This window comes from Rosa chinensis, chromosome 2 (assembly GCF_002994745.2).
Source record: "Rosa chinensis cultivar Old Blush chromosome 2, RchiOBHm-V2, whole genome shotgun sequence".
Taxonomy (NCBI): Eukaryota; Viridiplantae; Streptophyta; class Magnoliopsida; order Rosales; family Rosaceae; genus Rosa; species Rosa chinensis.
Window position 1 is genome coordinate 72,924,665 of NC_037089.1, and position 21,535 is coordinate 72,946,199.

At 39.5% G+C, this 21,535-nt stretch overlaps 1 long non-coding RNA gene across 2 annotated transcripts; it reads right to left on the minus strand.

The window, feature by feature from the left end:
* Nucleotides 1–16,936: 16,936 nt before the first annotated feature.
* On the minus strand, nucleotides 16,937–20,896 carry LOC112189038. 2 transcript variants are annotated; one of them, XR_002931699.2, is made up of 6 exons: nucleotides 20,352–20,896; nucleotides 19,987–20,274; nucleotides 19,183–19,330; nucleotides 18,250–18,378; nucleotides 17,735–17,869; nucleotides 16,937–17,157 (listed from the first exon to the last, which is right to left on the minus strand). It is a non-coding gene; the product is annotated as an uncharacterized LOC112189038 (long non-coding RNA). The 2 variants fall into 2 exon arrangements; XR_002931700.2 differs by having other exon boundaries at nucleotides 19,987–20,196; nucleotides 20,352–20,894.
* Nucleotides 20,897–21,535: the final 639 nt, after the last annotated feature.

The window sequence follows — 21,535 nt, forward strand, 5'->3', positions numbered from 1 at the left end:
TCTTCGTCCTCATCCTTTGGACGAAACGGATATTTTCCGAGCTCAAGTCTACGACCGATCATGGGAGTACTCACAGGTTTTGCTTTATCTTCATTAAAGTGCCTTAGGGTTTTCTGAGTATATGCAGACTGATGGATCAAAATCCCATCACTATGGTGCCCGAGTTCTAAACCGAGACAGAACCGTGTTTTCCCAAGATCTTTCATCTCAAATTCGGATTTCAAGTATTTAGCAGTTTCCTTTAACTCATCTAGAGTTCCAATTAGGTTCATGTCATCGACATAAACTGCTACGATTGCAAATCCGGAACTTGTTCTTTTAATGAACACGCATGGGCATATTTCGTTGTTAATATATCCCTTCCCAATCAAATAGTCACTTAGACGGTTATACCACATCTGTCCGGATTGTTTTAATCCATATAGTGAGCGTTTTAATCTTATTGAAAACGCGCTCCGTGGTTTAGAGCCACTTGATTTGGGTAATTGAAGTCCATCTGGGACCTTCATATATATCTCTGAATCTAGATCCCTATAGAGATATGCTGTAACCACATCCATAAGCTGCATGTCAAGTTTTTCGGAACCTACCAAACTAACAAGGTAGCGGAACGTTATAACGTCCATTACGGGAGAATATGTCTCCTCGTAGTCGATTCCAGGGCGTTGTGAGAAACCTTGCGCCACGAGGCGGGCTTTATATCTAACCACCTCATTTTTCTCATTACGCTTTCTAACAAAGACCCATTTATGGCCAACAGGTTTTATATCTGGGGGTGTCTGCGTTATAGGCCCAAATACCTTTCTCTTTGCTAGTGAGTCCAATTCAGCCTGGATCGCATCTTTCCATTTAGGCCAATCCGCTCTTCATTGACATTCTTCGACAGAGTGAGGTTCGATATCATCATATTCAATAATTCCTTTTGCAACATGATATGCAAATGCATCATCAATTTCCATAGAATTTCTATCCATCATCTCATGTACACTAGTGTAATTCATGGAGATCTCTCTATTCTCTGGAGTTGGTTCTGACATTGGAGCGTCCCCCAATGATGTCTCTTGGACATAACCATAATCCGGAATGTTCTCATGAGATGGATTATTTACATCGATAATTAATGGATTATTTTGTGCCAAACTCGCTTTCTTTCTTGGGCGAGAATCCATCGAACCTATTGGCCTCCCGCGCTTCCTGGCAGGAGCCGTAGGCCTAGCCACAATGTCACCAAGGGTGGGAACGTTGGCGCCATACTCATGTACTCTTGAGGTGGCGTCATGTCCTCTAATTTTAGGGACATCAATCCTTGTAGGCACGTTTGCAGCAGGTATGTGTGATCTCGTCACTTTAGCGATATCAGAAAATGCATCAGGCATCGATTCTGCTACATTTTGAAGATCGAGAATTCTCCACACTTCAATTTCGGACTGTGTGGTTCGGGGATCAAGATGAGACAGAGTGGGGACAGACCAAGACAATTCCTGTCGTTTCTATTGAACATTTATGTTCTTATCTCCCCCTAACGACGGGAAGACTGTCTCATCGAAGTGACAATCCGCAAATCTTGCGGTAAAGAGATCACCTGTCAAGGGTTCTAAATAGCGGACAATGGTTGGAGAATCATATCCAACATAAATGCCTAATCGTCGTTGAGGACCCATTTTGGTGCGTTGTGGCGGCCCAATAGGCACATATACTGCACACCCAAATATGCGTAAGTGTGAGACATTAGACTCATACCCAGTCACCATCTGGGACGCAGAAAAGGGTTGAATGGCAGTGGGCCTCAGACGAATAAGCACAGCTGCATGCAATATTGCATAGCCCCAAGCAGAAATAGGGAGATTGGTGCGCATTACCAATGCCCTAGCAACCATTTGTAGTAGTTTAATGACGGCTTCTGCGAGACCATTTTGGATGTGAACATGAGGAACTGGATGTTCAACCTCAATCCCAATGGACATGCAATAATCATCAAAAGTTTTTGCTGTAAACTCCCCAGCATTGTCTAATCTTATAGACTTAATAGGATGATCAGGGTGGTGAGCCCTCAACTTAATAATCTGTGCTAGGAGTTTAGCAAATGCAGCGTTCCTAGTGGACAATAGCATGACATGTGACCAGTGTGTCGATGCATCAACCAACACCATAAAATATCTAAATGGTCTGCATGGTGGTTGAATAGGTCCACAAATATCACCTTGGATTCTTTGCAAGAATGGTATATTTTCTTTAGTGTCCTTTGCATAGGATGGTCTCGATCCTAATTTTGCTAAAGAGCAGGCTTTGCAGAATGAATAATGGGCTTTAGAAACAACCAATGAGGATTTTGGTTGAGCCACGAAGTCACAATTGACTTTAGAAGTAAAATTTGGAGATGAAGGAGCCTTGGTGGCGTCAATGCCACCCTGATGCCGCAGGGGGATGGCGGCGCCAGCCAAGGGTGGCCGGATATAGGGGTGAACGGCGCCGTGAGGAGCAGGGACTCATTCGGTGTCCAAAAACCGACTTTTACTTCTTTTCGTTCTGAAAAATAGATGTCCGTGTGAAGTCTTTAATATACGGATCATCATATGACGACCTGGATGTCCCAAACGGTCGTGCCAAAGCCTATATGTGTCGGAATCCCATAAATCATCTCTCATAACATGATTGGATTCAATTATGCGAATAGTGGTTGCATACAACCCACTAGATCGACACATAAATTTCTCTAAGACTCTTTTATTTCTGTAGTCATTAGAGGTGTTGCAAAGGAACTCATGTCCATTCTCACAATGCGTTTCCACATGAAAACCATTGGCTCTTATATCTTTTAAGTAATCGATACTTTATTAATAATAGCCAATGATTACATCAAAGTTTCGTGACCATAATCTAATCCAAAGTAAAATCAAACATTAGACAAATTGTAGTCACTCAATTCGTTCGGTAATTCCAATTAAATATGACAAGGGAAGTAGAGAGAGATGTCGGTGGAGCGAAGCTCTCTTAAGTACCACTAATCTCAATTACTTTCCTAGACATCATACTTAATTGAGTATGCCTAGAGGAAAAGAGATAATCCAATAAGTCATTTTATTGATTAAGGCATAATTGCCATTACATAATTCTTGGAAATTAAAAGACTATTCTAAATAAAAATCTGCAGCATTCTATTTTCATTGCCAGATTTAAAGTCTTTTATAGCTTGATATCTTGATTACCATTGATCAGGTACTCCATAAAATACCATGAAGAGGATGCTCTCTTGATTGAGATGTATTGACACAATACATATGGTCCCTAGGACCAATGGCGTTGGAATAGTGCAACCATGGCCAAAAGTGGCGCCATGGTGTCCAACCCTATACCCTCGACGTCATGACTCCTATGGTCATGTTAGGGTCTTCTCAATCAATTTGTTCTTTTGTGTTTTTCACAATCATGCATCAATAATATGATGTAGAGAGCCTCCGAACAATATTTCATAACTCTTTCAAAGTTTAGAGAAGCGGATATTATTCCATTATGCTTCTAAGTCCGGAAAATTGTGAATGTTACTAAAACGTTCACGAGGCGCAACCCAAAAGTTGTTAGTGTTATCCTCATTCATGTACTCAAACTGGAGGGTCATCTTCATGTGGCGCTTCATCAGGGTAAATGCCATGGAATTATCTATCTTAGTTTGAGGGCCTTGAGTGGTTCTTTTAGAACAAGACTCCTGGATTGTAGGCAATAAATCAAGGGCAATTAGGTGGAGCTCAACATTTTGAGTCCACATGAAAATTCCGTGCCCGTAGAATCCAATGGAGTAAAATCGAGCTCATTCAAATCTTACATCCTAAAAAGGAAAGCAAGAACGTATTAGTTTAGGAGTCAATGCTTCCACGAAAACTAATATGAGATTTCTGAGCAGTAATGCTACCAACAAATCGATTTCCAAGAAATTTGGATTAGACCGAAACAATGATGTTTGAATGGTCAAAATAGATGCTCGCGAACGCTCTTAGTCCCTAACTTACGAACGCTCTTAGTTCGTTAAATAGATGCTTACGGACGCTCTTAGTCCGAAGTCTTACGAACGCTCTTAGTTCGTTAATTGCGTGAATCCCCACGATTCCGCTTTTCAAGAATCGAACCCACGTTATAAGAAAGGTGGGATGTAGAAGAAGGGAGGTTGCAAGTCCCCAAAGAAAAAGAAGGAGAAATTAAAATTCAAAAATAGGAACTTTAATTTAAAAACTTGTTGAAAATTCGGAGCAGATTCTGTTCTGAAGAGCTTGTACTTCGATTGGTGTACAGATCTCAATATAACTCCGATAAGGCTTAAATTCGGAGGTTAGATGGAAGAGACAGAGACGAACAACTTTGATGAAGAAAGTTTTTCGATCTGAGCTTCTGAAATAGACGTTTCGAGGCTTGCAAGTAGACGGACGTGCACAGGAAAGAGGAATGATGCAGTTGGTGTGTGTTGGTGCTGCAGGGGTAGCAGACTTGCAGCGGTGCTGCAGGGGCAGCAGGGATGCGTGCGCAGGGGCAGGCACGCAGGTGAGGCTAGCGTGGGCTAGGAGCTGCGGCGATGAAGAAGATTTCGGGTTTTTTGAAGATTTTTCTGTTTTGGTTTTTTTTGTTTTGTGGTTAAAGCTCGTGCTGATAACGTGTTTAAGGAAAAAGAGATTCGAGAGAAATTGTAGAGAGAATTGTGTGTATTATTATTGAGAATATGAGCCCTTTATATAGGGATTACAAAGTACTAGTTCTAATGTTACAAGGAATACTAATCCGAGTAGGATTAGGAATTCTAGAACCTTCTCTCCTATTGCTACTCCTAGTTTGATAAGGCACACTAATAGCTGATTTCCTTCAACATCACATTCAATTTTCAAGGGAGAAATTCTCCGCTAGTGGCATGTCTTAGGGCAATGCCTTATAACGTCAACAATCGCTACGCGACGTTGTGGTCAAGCTTTTCTCATCTGGAAAAGAGTAAAGGGACAGGTCAATAACGTCTACGATGGCTCTGATCGGGCAGTTGACCCCCGACATTTGGGTATCAAAGATTAGGTTCGCTACCTAACACTTACCGCTATATGCAGCTCCCCTCATCAAACAATCAACGGGCCTAAAGGAGGCCTATCTTAGCAGGGGAGTGGGGGACTCCCTGTGGGGCCTAGCAAGGGCCCACTCGAAAGGGTATAAAGCGTTTGCTCAGAACAAGTCCATAGTTGACAACGCACTGACGCTAATTATGTTTGGCAAGACTAGTAGAAGTAACGCTTCAAACCGCTAGGCAACTCCCCAACCAAGATAGCCCTCCTTGACTGGGGACTTGGGGAACTTGTACTTACATGAGCATTTGCCTAACCATAATTAGCTATAATAAGCCACGCTCATACTACCTCGAGTGGTACCAACAACTATCAAGGGTGTGACCTACGGAAACACCGCCAAACAGGCTATCACCTGAGCTCCAGCTCAGCCCAAGATCACTGCTGATGCGCCGCTATGCGTCGTTCCAAGATCACCTCGCTGAAGCATCAGAAGCTGGGAATTGAAGCATATCAGTCCCACATTGAAAACAAGGAAGAGCAATCTCTTCCTCACCTATAAAATGTCTCATCCTCTCTCCTCATTAACTACGCATTTATTACTTACCTAGCTAACTTTATTTTGTCAATATATATACATTGACTAACTTAGGCATTAGAGAAGAGAAGAATGCCAACCGCGGTCTCCCTCTGACGCCTCTTTGTATTTCACTTGAGAGGTAGCGGTAATGCTACAACTTCCTCAGTAGCGGTCCAGGCTTGGACCAGCGTTGACAAGATTTGGCTATCGCTGAATCTCAGACATTAACACTCCTCTACCTCTGCACCCTTCAATGAAGGTAACATTAATGATATTGTTAAGATGATACATCCACACATGTTTCTTTTCTTTTGTAAATTATATATGAAATAAATAATGTCATTAGTTTACTACTTTATTTTTTGTGTAATATTTTGGCTGATATAATATCACAAAAAGATGGAAAAATCGATGCCTAAGGTCGAGGTAATGAATACTTGAAAATCAAGCATGCTATACAAATGTGAAAGACTTTGAAGGAGATATGAGTCAATAGTTAAGATTGCAAAGGACAAACTAAGGAAAACCTACTTTTTACTCCCTCTAATGTTAATTCTCCTTTTCTAGTTTCTAATTAGATTGACTCAATAGTTGAATTTAATTTAAATTTATTTAAGTGCGCAAGGGATATGTAAGTATGAAACTAGAAAATCTTAAACATTGCTTTTGTCTTTTCGGCCTAACCGGGAGACAAATCCCTAGCAAAGAAAATCCATTCTAGAGCTGCTTGCATATTTAAGAAAAAGATGAATAGCTTATATGACCTAAACCTTGACTAAACTGAAGCTACAAAAGGATACAAAAACCACAAGTTTATATGGGGTGTCGAATCCTCCTAAACCTTAGCCGTCAAGGCTTCGGGTTCTATCAATGGCTATTGACGTCAACCTTAGACGACGTCCTCTCCGTATCTCGCTACACTGGTGCAGCTATCCATGGTTGGTCTTTCTTAGTGAGCATCCAACCCGTCTCGAAGATGTGCATCGAGATTATTGTATCTGAGTTCTCCAAAGGTACTCATCGTTGGAATGAGTGTCCATCGGAGCATGGGTTTGTTCACATCGGGTGGAAGACCTAACCAAGCAGAGGTAGACTTATAGAGCCTGGAAATTGGATTTGCTTTGGTCGATCTTTAGCAAGGAAGGCGGTGAATTGGCTCTCGGCTTTTGGGTCGTTTAGGTAACAAAGTATGGTGTCGAGGGTGGTGGAATCAGAAATAAAGCCATGGCTGAGGCAGGTGGAGCTCCGATCTGCAGGTGTTATAATGATTAGAGGTGCAAGTCGGTTAACAGATGAGACGGTATGCAATCGTGCGCACCAATTTGCAGGTATGACAAGGGGTGTGGCGATGGTGAAAGTCGGTGACGCTGCTGATCAGAGGCTACATCCAGCCGAGCTGCTCACACTCATTTGGGTGCCCAGATCAGTTATTATGGTGCCCAAATCAATTCTTAGGGTGCTCAGATAAAGTGGGTTGCCCAAACAATTTGGGCTTGGAACTTTTTGGAAACCCAAAACATGGACTTGGGCCCAAATGTGGATCAGGTTGATATGCTTCGGCTATCCAGGTTTTCGCATTTGGGATCCCGGAGGAGTGATCTCACTAAATATGCTTATGTTGCACATAGGTGTGTCGAGCTTGCATACTATGGGGTAGTTTTGCACCAAGTAAATGAATTTTCTGGAGTACCACAATTGCTTGCATTGGCAAAGGAAGATTCTAGCTATTTTATTTTGTGTGATAGGACCTTACATAGGTATGTAGGCTCTTATGAGCTTCAATGTAACAATGAATGGTACCATGAATCCTACAGGGATTGTATGTCTCTACCATTCTGACTTTTGAAATTTTCTCTAGTTTTCCTTGTCGCTTCTAGCACAGGTAGACTAGCTGCCTTAAACCTCAAATCCAATTCCAATGGGATATGGATGGATCAAGCTCCAACACTTGTTTTGGATGCTTTACAAATTGATTGCAACATTTATCTTAATTTAATAAACGCATTGCTCTGTTTTACTAAAAAAAAAAAAAACTTAAGTTACAAAAAAATCATATAGACTTGTAAAATCTAAACAAATACTAGTTAATCAATCTATTAGAATTCATCATAGTCCATATGGAATTTAAACAATATGTGGATTAAGTAAAACCATGGATTATAAAAACTTAAACAGAATCTTTTAAAATCTGAATTGAATACACCCCCTAATTTTATCCTCACATTTGACACTTTTCTTTTGGATTGTTTGCAGTATCCCAAAACTTTCATAGGCCCACGTTTATAATTTAGTAAATAATACTAAATAATAAACCTAGCGTAAACGTAGGACGTGGAGGTTTCACATCTTAAACATTTCCGTGGTGAGACCTGATGCATCCACTGAACCACTTGCCGTGGTTTTTAATATTATGATTTTTAATATTCTATTTTAATATCCTATTATTATTATGAGGGGCTCTATTCAGACCTCTCATATTGTTATTTGGATCTCCCTTTATTTTTAAAAATTTTAAAATCCTATTATACCCTCTTGCAAACTATAAAAAAAAAAAAAATTCAGTTGGTCTCGTCCTTCCCCTAGAGATCCCAGTTGCTCTAACTCTTTTCTCTCTATCAAATCAATTAAATTTTAAAAAAAAAATCAATTTAAATCAAGTTTGAGAAAAGTGCATTGGTGGGTTTGATAGGCTTAATTGCATTCATCTCCCATATTCAATTAGAATAAAATAATAATGTCTGTATTTAAAAAAAATAATAATAATGTATGAGTGAGAGATTTACCAAAGAAAAAAGTTTGAGATTGGGTGTGACGAGAAGTAATTTTCTTGTATATTATTGTGAACAATTACATGGTATATATATACACTAGGCTACAAGTTGAAAGGTTGCAGCAGAATTGTAACTGACATCTACAATATAGTAATAACATAACTGAAAACCTTCAATATTCTCCTATTGATTAGAATTAAGTAGGATTTTGAATCATCATGAATGGGATAACTCAGGGAGATCCGAAAAACATGAAAACCCTCGAGAGCGAAAGCTCTTGCTATCTTAGCGCCGTTGAAGACAAACGGCATCTATGGGAGGCTCCCCACTAACGGACAAGCACAGCGGCGACTTTTGCCACCGCGCCCACGGCTTTCAAGTCGAGTTTCCTTCGATTCGGGGTTTGTTTGTGGCTGTGGTTGATGGTCACAATTGGGTTGGGTGGCTTCTGGCCACGGCCTATGTGGTGACCCGAGAGAGGGGTCCCACAGCGCTGTAACCCTGAGCTAATGAGAAACCGACATGTCACGAATGACATCCCGATAACTCATCAACCCGAAATCGCAAGGCCTTTTGGGTTCAGATTGTTGGTTTACAAAACACTTTCTTGGACAAAACATTCTCGCAATTGAATAGCATATTTTGAAAGGCGGAATTTAAAGTGGGCTAAAGGATTTGGGCTTACAATAGGAGCTCAATTTGGGAAATAACAAATCACTAACTAAATACAAGTATGAGAGACGCGCCCCAGGGTTACGGGTCACCCAAAATTTTGTAAATAAGCGAGTAGAAAACAAATAAATAAATAAAAAAGTAAATAAATAAGTTACTACAAAATCCGATAATAGACCCAAAACCTTCTTTTGATAAAGCTAAAGAGAAATGCGCCAAGCTAGGCCATGTGCCTCCCCTGTATGCTTCCCGACCACATGCTCGAAACCTGCACACTGTTGTAGGGGTGAGCTTTCGTCCTCGCATGCCCAGTAGGGGCCAACCCAACCATGCTAGGTTTGAAAATAATATACTTGAAAAATATTTACACATAATATTGTGCACGTTTATCGAAAATACTTTAAAAAGAGACGACCACAAACATTTATCTCTTTTATAAAACATATGCAGTATGTTTCACACAATTTGGAGCTCCGAGATACTTACCTGCCGGCTAAACTAAAATAAATCGGTGACCGACCTGGTTAGTCATCCTTTGAGAACCAGCCAACTACTTTGTAGTCCTTGTGACTACAAGTAGCGAAAGTGTCCATTTCCTGGCCCTGAGTCTCCTATGACCGGTTCACTGTCTGTACTCACTCTTCCTCGACAAACATAAGAGCATGGCCCCCTCTGTAGGTTCATGGTTATTGACACCGTGGGATCCTTAGGAATCTACTCATCTAGGTCCCATTCACTTTCAGGTCACAAGTACAAACATACAAAGGGTGCAATATCTCAACATGCAAGTCTAGCCTCGGTTTTCAAAATTAACAATTATAAGTTATGAAAACACAGGTATCACGAGGCATCGACTAATGAACAACCAAAAACGTACTTGCAGGCAACATAATACATTACTAGAGCATTCCACGTATATAGAAAAGCCTCTTATAAGGAAGGGACAGCTCACCCTACCTTGATATGGAGTGCTCGCCCAAACTTAGTTTCGTTCCCGACTTTGGATACTTCGTCCAATTCCATGTGCACACGCTCGAGTCCTTTGAAATAAATTCAAACTAATGAGTAACCTCACATTATCATAGCATATTAACCGAACAACCAAAACTTTGATTTAATTTCTTTGAAGTCTAATGAATTCCTCTTTAATAGATAAAACCTATTATCCATTCCCAAATAATTCAAATGATATGGCATTTGAACCATTTAAGATATGGTCATTATACTTGACACTTTGACCTTCATTTCTTTAACCTTTTACTTTAAGAAAACAATTGACAATTTCCATTCCCGAATATTCCATTAAATAGATTTATCTCAATTTTCGGGACATGGATAGTTTAATAAAGCAATGATCCGTAATTAAATTTTTAGGTCAACTCGTTAGACCTTTCTATTTTCTTGGTATACCTTAGCTTCCTTAATTCCCTTTTAATCGTCAAAGTATTTACCAAACGAACTTTGTATTAAGTTCGGCCTAATGATCATTAGCCAATATAACTTCATTTCGGATACCAATTCCTTATGAACTTGAGCAATTTACATTTTCATTACAATAACCAACTCACTTCTTTTCTTACAATTGTGGTATCCGGAATGATAGTTATAGACATTGTCATTGTTTACCGTCTTGAGCTAACTACTCTTAATCATCATAAATTCAACATTAACTGCTTTCATAATTAAATCAATCAAGGTCAATTTCCTATCAATTCCAATCTATTCAACAACATATCCGTATCACCATTTTAACACTTTCCCATTCACGAGACTACAAACAACATTCTGCTGATTTTTAACAACTTCACCAAGTGACAGATCCAAGTATCCAAACCTTACCATTCTTCTTTACCAGATTTGGAAGTTAATTCCAATCACTGTAATTCACCATCAACAATCATGTAAACTCCTATCAAATATGAGAGCATTAATAACCAACCCTTGACCGTTTTGGCATCCAAAAACAGAATCTGTACATGGTTCTTACCTTTTCCAGTTTCAACTGAAATTAACCTAGCAGCTTCCTCTCCTCCAACACTCCAAAAATGTAGAAATCCACATCCATTAACCATCTGAATTCCTAGCAAACAATACACGATCAATGAACAACCCTCAACCAATATTCCATCCAAACACAAGTCAAGATTCTAACCTTATTTCGATTTCAGTCGAAACTGACTCAGTAGCTCATTTCTTCTCCAAAGCTTCAAATTTCCAGATTCCCCAAACCCCATATTCCAAATCAGAGAGCAGTGAATTAGGCTTTTCGATTCACAATGACTCATGGCATTATCCAAAGGGAAGGGACGAAAAGCTTACCGGACAAAAAAGGTAAGCCGGTGGCTCTCACGGCGGTGCTGGGTGGCTCCGGTCGAAATTAGAGGTCTAAGTTATGGGCTATTGGTGGGCAGTTAGGCGCTGATTCCATGGAGGTGGTTTAGCTCAATTTGGACTGGAGGTTTTAGAACTATGACATGCAGAGCTCGAGTTCCGGCGATGTTCATTCGATGTCGGCTGGTGACGGGATGTTTAGGGCTTGATGGTCGGCTCTCTCTGAGCTCACTGGAGGCGGCGGTGTATTGAAAAGGTGTCCAGAAATCGATGGAGGTTGAGAGGCAGCAGCGTCGCAGCCTTGGGTGGTCGCGGGTGGAGGCCGGAGCTGTGCATGTCGATGGTGAGGCTTGAGCTTGGGTCGGATTTGGGTGCTGGATCGATTGGAGGTGGTAGCGTGATGAGATGGTGGCTGGAGATGGCGTTCTCCGGTGGTTGCAGAGGGAAGAAGAAGAGAGAGAACACGGGGAGAGAGGAAAACAAGAGTACGGCCGAGAGTGAGGAGAGAGGAAGAGAATGGGATTCTAGGGTTTCTCCTTAATAACTTTCTATTTATACTTATGTCCGTGAAATACCAATTTTTCCCTTGCAAAAAAATTACAGAATTCTCCTAGTTGATCACTTTCGGGTTTTGGGCTCGTGGTTTTCTGTATGCTCGTTTTTCGTCGGAAACTTCCTAAGTTATTTCTCGACTTCGTCCTAGGCCCAAAACTCGATTTCATTAAAACTAAAAATTCAAATCTTCACTACAACTCAATTCGCCTTCCTTTCAAATTTGCTTCGACGACCTTTTGCTTCAACGAACTTTAGTAACCTTTTAGGCCCACAACAAAGTACTCTGGCCCAAACTTAAATCATAAGGCCCATTAGGTGGTCTCGAGATTAAAACAATGTCCAAAGTCATTTCCTCCACTTAAATCACCTTGCGGAAAAATTCTTATCGGCAAGAAATTACTTTCGAAAATTAACTAAAATTTTTAGGGTCTCACAACCTAGACGTGGCCGTCTCCGGCATCGATCTCTGGGCGGCAGTTGGCTCATGCTTAGATGGCTTACTGGGTTGCGACTGTACCGAATTTGCTGCTTGGGATGGCAACGAATAGGGAGATCGGTGGTTATGGCTGGGTGTTCAGATCCATTTGGGCATGCATGGCTGGTACCGCTGGGACTGATAGAGGCTTTCCAAGGAGGCAGTGGCCTCTGATTTGGTGGCTGGGATGGAGGCAGACGACGTCTGACGGTAGAGGGAGGCTGAGTTTGGGTGCCCTACTGTGGGTGTCCAAATAAATCTGGATTTCCCAGATTTTGGGCTGCTATCGGGCTTATGTCACTCTTTTAGCCCATTTTCACCATTCATGGGTCTGGATTTGGGACCCAGGAGACATTCTACAAGGTTTTTTTGCTCAATTGTGCTATTTTTGTTCCTGTTGGTGTGTTGCTTTTACTTTCAGGTGGAATGCTCATTTCTAAATTCTATAAGGAGTTTCAGTATAATCACATTGTGAGTACCATAATTGAGTGCCTTGGCAAGCAGTGTTCTTTATACTAGAACGAGTTTAGTTTTGATTGGTCCACTGATTCTTTGCATGCCTGGATTGCAGATTCTGATGGTTGGGTCTACAAATCTCAAGGTCGAGACAATAGTTCTATTGTTGGTAATTATCTTGAGAAGGCTGACGATTTACCTTCAGTTTTTGCTAGTTTCTCTAGCAACGTTTTAGAGCATTTTTATAATGTACAAGGACAATTGGTTGGTGTAGTACACCTTCTAGTTTGTTCTACCTTAGCTCTAGGGCCAAATCGTTTTTGGTCTTTGTATGCTCCCCATTGGGATGCCCTCTTGAGCGATTTCAATTGCTAATTCAATGAATTTTTCCTTCTTCAAAAAAAAAAAAAAAAAAACAAACCAAAACAAAAAAAGAATAGGATAACTCCTGAATAGAATGTTAAGATAAATAGGTGCACAACTGTCTCTATAAACAAAGTAAATTGGAATTGGGAACAACTGTGTTCTCAAAAGCATCAATCACGGTTTGACTTCTTCCAAATTTAATTACAGACTCTTCCAAATTTAGTTACAGATAGTTGGTAGAGTGATAGACTAATAGGTGTTTGATAGATAGATCAAGAGTGTTTCTGTTGGGACCTCTAAATCTGCTCAATTGACCTCACTCTATTATGAAATATTAAATGACATATATAACCTCTTATAAAATGACTATTAAGGACAATAATTATACCAAAAATATTATGTTTAATTTCTCTAGACTTTCCAATTCAATAATATTATGTTGCATTCTTTATTATTTTCCTTATCTATTTTCATTTTCCAAGTTCACTACATACTCATTAAAGCATTTATATACATTTAATAAGAATTAAAACTATAATCAAGATCATGTGACATAAAAATTCCTATCATCATATATGTTGAACACATATTGGTGAGGGATAACAAAAAAATTCATATTATGACCTAAATCCCAGTCTATCCATTATATTTACAAAAGAAAAAGAAAAAGAGCTAGCAGTAAAAAAAAAAATCTAAAAAACTATTAAATAATTAATCATAAGGTACAGAAAATAGAGAAAATAATTAAACATTAAGAAAAATTACTCTTCATTTTTTTTTTGCACATCTACAAGAGAAAAGAAAAGAAAAAAAAAATTTATTAGAAATTAATTTTTAAAGCCCAATACATAGTGTTTGAGTTTCTTTTTTATTAGATAAGAGTTTTATGTAATCTGGTTAAGGAATGAATATGTAATTAATAGTTTGTTTGCAAATTATATGAGTGAGGTTATTTCAGGAACTTGAGTGAGGTTTAGTGAGTAAATTTAGTATTTGAAAATTTGATAGGAGGTGTAAAAAGCAAGGAGGTCAAGTGAATAAATTTGGAGGTTCTAATAGAAAAACTCATATATCAATAATATTCGAGATGTGTGTTGCATTAGCTTAAGATTAACCATTGATTTCTTCATAATGGCGTCCTTGATGCTCGGCGCTACATTTTCCATCTCGTTGCCTCTCCGTTAGTCCCTCCCATCATAGAAACCCATTGTTTCTGTGTGAGAATACGGGAACTAAGTATGGATCATGGTGGAGAGAGAGATAGTGACACAAGCATGTATAGTGGTTCACCTTGCCCTTGAGGCAAGGCTATGTTAACTTAGAGATTTCACTATGAGTGAGGCCAAGTAGCCTTTGTAGTATACAAGTGTGGGGATCATGGATCCCAAGAGAGGAGCCAAGTCTCTATACATGGCGTCAAAGCCATGATTTTGCCGCAAGGGGATCACGGGGTCGGTGTTGGCCGGCTGGTGGTGCATGGCGGCGGTGCCCCATGGCGCGACGGCAGTGCAATGCTCTCTTTGAATCGACTTTTGATTCTCACTTCTCTTCGTTCTGAAGAAGAGATGTCCGTGTGAAGTCTTTAGTATCACGGATCATCATATCATGACCTGAGTATCCTAAACGGTCATGCCAAAGCCTATATGTGTCAGAATCCCATAAGTCATCTCCATGACATGGTTGGATTCAATGACTCGAATAGTGGTTGCATACAACCTACTAGAGTGACACATAAGTTTCTCTAATACTCGTTTATGTCCGTAGTCATTAGAGGTGATGCAAAGGTACTCTTGTCCATTCTCACAATATGTTTCCACATGAAAACCATTGACTTTTATATCTTTCAAATAAAGTTCGAATTAAGGTATGTCCAAGACATTAAGTAAAAGAATCGACACTTTATTAATAGCCAATGATTACATCAAAGTTTCTTAACCAAAGTCTAATCTAAAATAAAAATCAAACTCTGACAAATCGTAGTCACTCAATCCGTTTGGTAACTCCAATCAAATATGACTAGGGAAGTAGAGAGAGATGTCAGTGGAGTAAGACTCTCTTAGGTACCACTAATCTCAATCACTTTCCTAGACATCATACTTCATTGGATGCGCCACTTGAGAATGAGTTAATACAAAATTGTCATTTATTGATTATGGCATAATTGCCATTACATAATTCTTGGAAAAATAAAAGACTATTCGAAATAAAAATCTGCGGCATTTTGTCTTCATCGCCATATTTAAAATCTTTTTGAACTCGATGTCTTGATCACCATGATGCGGCTACCTTCTTAGGTGCATTGCAAATTCGGGTCCATTGATCAGACGTTCCATATCAGAAATAGACACCATAAAGAGGATTCTCCCTTGATTGAGGCGCATTAGAGCAATTTGCATGGTCCTTAGGACCGGTGGTGTTGGAAAGTGATGACCATGGCCAACGTTGGCTCCATGGTTTCCAACCCGTCTTCCCTCAAAATCATGGCTCCTACGGTCACGAGATTGTCGCCTTAGGCGATTACCTTCTCGAGCATTTCGATCGTATGGATCATGATGTCGATGGTGACTTTCTCAAGCCATGGGATGATGCTCTTAATGGCCATCTTGAGGCCTATCAATTTCTTTGTTCATAGCTTCAATAAGCTGTTGAAAACTTGTAATCCGTCTTGCATTTGCATGAGTCCGGAATAATTCTAAGGACCTCACAGCATAGACAAGGAAGGTATTAAGGGTTTTCTCAATTAATTGGTCTTCTGTGATTGTCTTTCCATAGAGACGCATCATTAATCTGATGCGAAGAGCTTCCGAATAAAATTGCATGACCGTGCCAAATTCAGAGAAGCGAAGATCATTCCATTCTGCTTCTATATTTGGAAGGATGGAGTCACGAACATTGCCATAACGTTCACGAAGCGCTTGCCAAAGCTTTATGGTGCTATCCTTATTTATGAACTCAAACTGGAGGTCACTATCCATGTGATGTTTCATGAAGGCAAGTGCCCTGAAATTATCTTTCTCATTTTGAGGATCTGGAGCTGTTTCTATTGGACAAAGCTCTTGGATTGTATGCAATAAATCTCGGGAAGTAAGATGGATCTCAATGTCAATGGCCCAGTCTAAATACCCTTTGCCTGCATAATCCAATGGAACAAAATCGAGTTTGTTCGTGTTTGACATCCTTGAAAAGGGTGAAACAAGAACGAATTAGTTTCAGAGCTAAACTTCCATGAAAACTAAAATAATAAGATTTCTGAGCTATGCTATCAAGAAATCAATTTCCAAGAATATTTGGATTAGACCGAAACAATGATGCTTAATACACTACAAAAAAGAATTCAAATTGCCACGGCGTTGTGCCGTCGCGGAAAGTGAAATTGCCGTCGCAAAAGACCAATGGCGACGGCTAGGCGACGGCAATTGCGCCGATGTTGTTGAGGGCGTCGCCATTGGTATTTGCGACGGCAATTGCGCCATCGCAAGCCTAATAGCGACGGCAAACCTTGCCATCGCAAGAATTTTGCTACTAAAAAATGCCGTAGCAAATATCCATGGCGACACCACCAACCACTACCAAAGCTTTGCGACGGCAATTTTGCCATCGCAAAAGTTCATTTATGAATAAAAAAAAATCTGGCATGCAAAATATGCATGCTGGATTCTTTTTTTTTTTTTTGGGTGGATAATGGCTGTACAAAATGGAATTAAGCATATTGAAAAGGGAATGTTGCATGTTAATTTTTCTCATGAATGTCACAAAGGAAATGAAGCTCTTATACATGAGTTTACAAGATAATACAAGGTAGTTTTTTTTTTTCCTATACTTCAAGATAAGCCTTGCCGGGACCTCCCAAGAACTTGAAGATGCTGTGATACAGAATGGATGCTTTAAACCTGGACATGAATCTGATGCATATAGAGATACCTGCAGAAAGAGTAGATATCAACTAAACTCTCACAATGGATGAATTCTGATGCATATAGAGATACCAATGGCAAAATACCAATACCAACTATCGGAAGACAAAATACCAAGTGATTGAGCAAACACTATTGAGGGCCTCCACGAAATTTTAATGCCATCTCAAATGTCAATTTGTCTTAATTTATTCTTTGATTGATAGAAAATTAAAGCACCATTAACAATTGATAGATGAACATAATTACACTAAATCTTCTCCTACAGGATGTACTTACAGCATGAATGTTTTTATCAACAACATAAGTGATGGAAAACTAGGAGTGCTGATATAGTTATTGACACATTAACCTTTGCAAAAATAACTTAGAACCTTCTACCTTGTCTTGGTCTACATGGGCATAAGTGATGCAAAAATAGCTATTCCACTTCATAATAACATACGAAAATCCAGGTCATCACATGCATGTAATGGAAAACTAAATCAGTACTAGCAATTTTAATCAAGTATAAAACCAAGACATGATTTGTGCTTTACAAAACAAATCTACATCAGTTGTAGTGAAAGAATAAAAGGCTATACCTCATCCTTGTGACCAGCCGATGCCTTTGGCAGCAAAGGCAAGGCACGATTTGATTTCATTGTCCAGCTTAGTCTCATTAAAAAGATCAACAGCAGTGTGAAGATGAGAGCAGGAGGTAGAGATGACAAGGTGGTCTGCAAGGAACAGAGAAATAATTAAGGAACAGATAATGCATGAAACCAACATTTCTACAAATAGATGAGCATATAGATACACTAAGAATCGCAAAATAGCAAGAACAACAATCAAGCTCTATGCACCGGAGAATTCAACACACCCAATAACAAAGAACAAAACTTCATGCAGACAAACAGATCAAACAGTGTACATAATTACATAGCCATATTAATAAGAAATGACCAACAATTAGATCAAGAACTGATCTTTCAATGCAAACATTGACACCCACATTGAAACAGATCGATCAAATAGCACAAACAAATCAAACAAAATACTATGTTCACACCAACAATACTTCAATTCACAACACATAACCAAATTGAGAGTGGAATACCTTCAACGGCATCCCTGAGGTATCCTTCCAGAATCGGTTGCCTCTCTTTTCAAGTATATATGCTTAAATTTCTTCCCTTACGTCTTCTGCAGGTGCTCACAATCTGAAGATACCCCATAAGATGGACATCTGGAAAGCCAGATTAAGCAAACATGAAAATTAAATAAAGAAGACGGAAGCAGAGTTTTTTTTTTTTTTTAATTGTTTTTCATCTTAAATGCATTAGAGATGTTATATTATTGACCAAAGTTGCCATCCATGTGACACATTTCTTTGTTTGGATAGAAATAGAACCGGTCAAGCAATGCAATTCTGAATAGTTGATTGTAAAAGCCTCAAATCCCTCCTTACCTGATTTACATGCATACATATACAAAATAAAAATAAAAAAATTTAAAAAAAAACTTAAGCTTAGCAACCTAAAATTATCCAATTGCTGCTATTTGGATTACTTAATGTATATTGAAATATTTTCCTTCTTTGTGTTCCATCAAATTTCTCAGCTACCAAACAACAGAGTAATAACCTTAGAAGTTAGAATTAATAGGCAAGGTGTGAAAAAAAAATCAATATTAAAATTAAAATTCTCCTCATCTTATATCTGAAAATGGTTATCCGAACTACAAAGATAGCTAAGTTTGAAATCTAACTCATTCTTATACAGTTTGGCAAATCATGGCCATTCGCTCGGAGATGCTCAAATTTCGCAAAAGGCCTTCCCCTAACTGCTCTCTCACCTTTTAATTTCGACTTGTTTGGCACTGGATGCCTTTAACTCTTTAGTCTTTCACTGTTTTCTTAACTTTTGTCAGTCTTTTAGAAGAGATTGTATCTAGTTGTTTCAGACTTGTTTGTCCTCTTCACTTCTCAATTTTCCATGCAAAATTCTACTAAATAATTCACAATCATAAACAGGGTGTAGAAGTTGTGGACCTTTAGGCACTGGAAGTAAGAGGAATGTCTGTGCTGGTTCTTGTTCTTGTAGACCACTCTTTCGAGAATGGCACACTCAGCTCAAAGCTGACCAAGCAGCGACATTAACTTCTCCTCGAGAGCTTCTGCTTCAGAATCCATTAGGAACCTACAGATTATAATTGTTATTATGGTCCAGCAGTCCAAAGCTCTAATTATGTAAGAAGGAAAAATCTATTTATAAAAATTGTTTATGTTAGGCAACAGACCAGCATGAACATATGTTCCTGCAGCCAGTTGATGCATAGTCTATATGGATTGATATACATATCATTTGTTCTAAACCCCACCACACAGAATTGTCCACTTTCTCCCCAAATCAAAACCCAATAACCCCTTGATAAGTCTGTCACTTATTTGCAGAACCAACAATGAAAAGGAAGGAGGGCCGTCCTGGAAAGTATTGGGGCACTCTGAACTTGAGTATTCCAGTAATTGATGTTATATAGAACCAAATTCTAATGCCAAAACAAACCCAGATAGAAAAACCCAATACCCATCTTTCATATGCAGCACCCATAATTGCATGCACCGAAATTCAAAACCAATCAACCAAATTTGAACGCAGGACTTATTATTGAACCAAACTCCAAATTATAAATCCAAGCGTATAATATCAAATCAAACTACCAAATCAATCAAAACAACAACAGATCAAGCCAAATAATCACACTACATCCCACAACAAAACTCCAAATACCAGAAAAATCAAACAACAAACACAAAACAAAAGCTTGAAACAGTGATACGAAACTAATTGGGTACCAGAATTCTTCGAACCTTAGCTCTCCAGACCCAATAACATCCCACAAATTCGCCTCCGAATCAACCAAACCCATAGAAAAGATGAATCGGCTATCGCTCAAAACTCTGGGAATCAAAGTCCCAGCAGAGGGCGGATAACAAAAATTCCAGCCCGGTCCGGTCAGCGATTCCAGCCTTCCCGCCCCTTTGATCCGTCGTCACCGCGTCGATCTTCATAGTGACCCAAACAAATCAGGAGGTATAAATAGTAAAATCCAGTTGATGAAGAGCAGCGATATCTATTTTGAGCTACAGATCCTAGCAATTTGTTAGCGCAAACTGTAAAAAGAATGCCATATATTAGAGGTAAAGCATGAGGATGATACCTTGAAGAGATAGGTGAAATCGGGATCGTTGCAGCCGTTTTGGGGCTGCAGGTGGGGAGGTGAATGTATTAGATTAGGTTTTGGACATTGAGAGGAGCAATTGGTTGGTAGATCTCCCAATAAACTCGACGGAGTTGACCTAAATCAGCGCATTTAGTCGGCGGTTGTATTCTGCTGTGAATTTGGCAGATCTAGAGAGGACAATAGCTCAAGGAGGTGATGGAGAGAGGAGGAGATCTGGGTATTCATCGGGGTGTCGAATCGAGATAGAGTTATGGGGTCAAACAACAGAAAGACTAAAGAGGGGGAGAATTAGGATAAAATCGTTCACATATTCTCTTTTAATGCGACGGCAAGTTTTTGCAGTCGTTAAATGCTATTATCTTGCGACGGCAAATTCTTGCCGACGTAAACCATAGTTGCTAGCGACCACAAGTGGCGACGGCAATTAATACGGTGGCATAACTTTTACACAATTGCGACGGTCAAGTTTTGCCGTCGCGAAAGATTAGGTTTTAGCGACGGCAATTTCACGCCGACGCAAATTGGTGAAGCTAATTGAATTCTTTTTTGTAGTGATATGGTCACAATTTGATGCTTGCGGATGCTCGTAGTCCGAATATTATGAACACTCTTAGTTCATTGATTACGAACGCTCTTAGTTCGTTTAACGTGTATCCCCACAATTCCGCTTATTAAATAATCGAACCCATGTTCGTATATGGCAAGTCCTGCAGCAAATAAAGAAATTTAAAAGACAAGAAAGCAGAAACTTTAATCTTTAAAACTTACTTGCTGAAATTCGGAGTAGATTCGTTTCTGAATAGCTCGTACTTCGAATGGTGTACAGGTCTCAAAACGACTCCAATATGACTGAAATTTTGAGGTCAGATAGAAGAGACAGAGACGAACAACTTTGGTGAAAGAAAAATTTTGATCTGAGGTCCCAATTAAGACGTTTAGGGGTGTACAAATAGGCTAATTTGCACAGGAACGAGCGTGCTGCTATGTTGCAGGGGCAGCAGGCGTGCGACAATGCTGCGGGGCAGTAGGCGGCACACGGGTGTGCAAGGGCTACAGGAGCAGCGTACGGTATGGCTAGCAAGGGCTAGGAGCTTACGGCAACTTTTGGTGAAAGAAATTTCGGGTGTTAGGGTTTAAAAGTCTTTCATGCATTGTGGCGA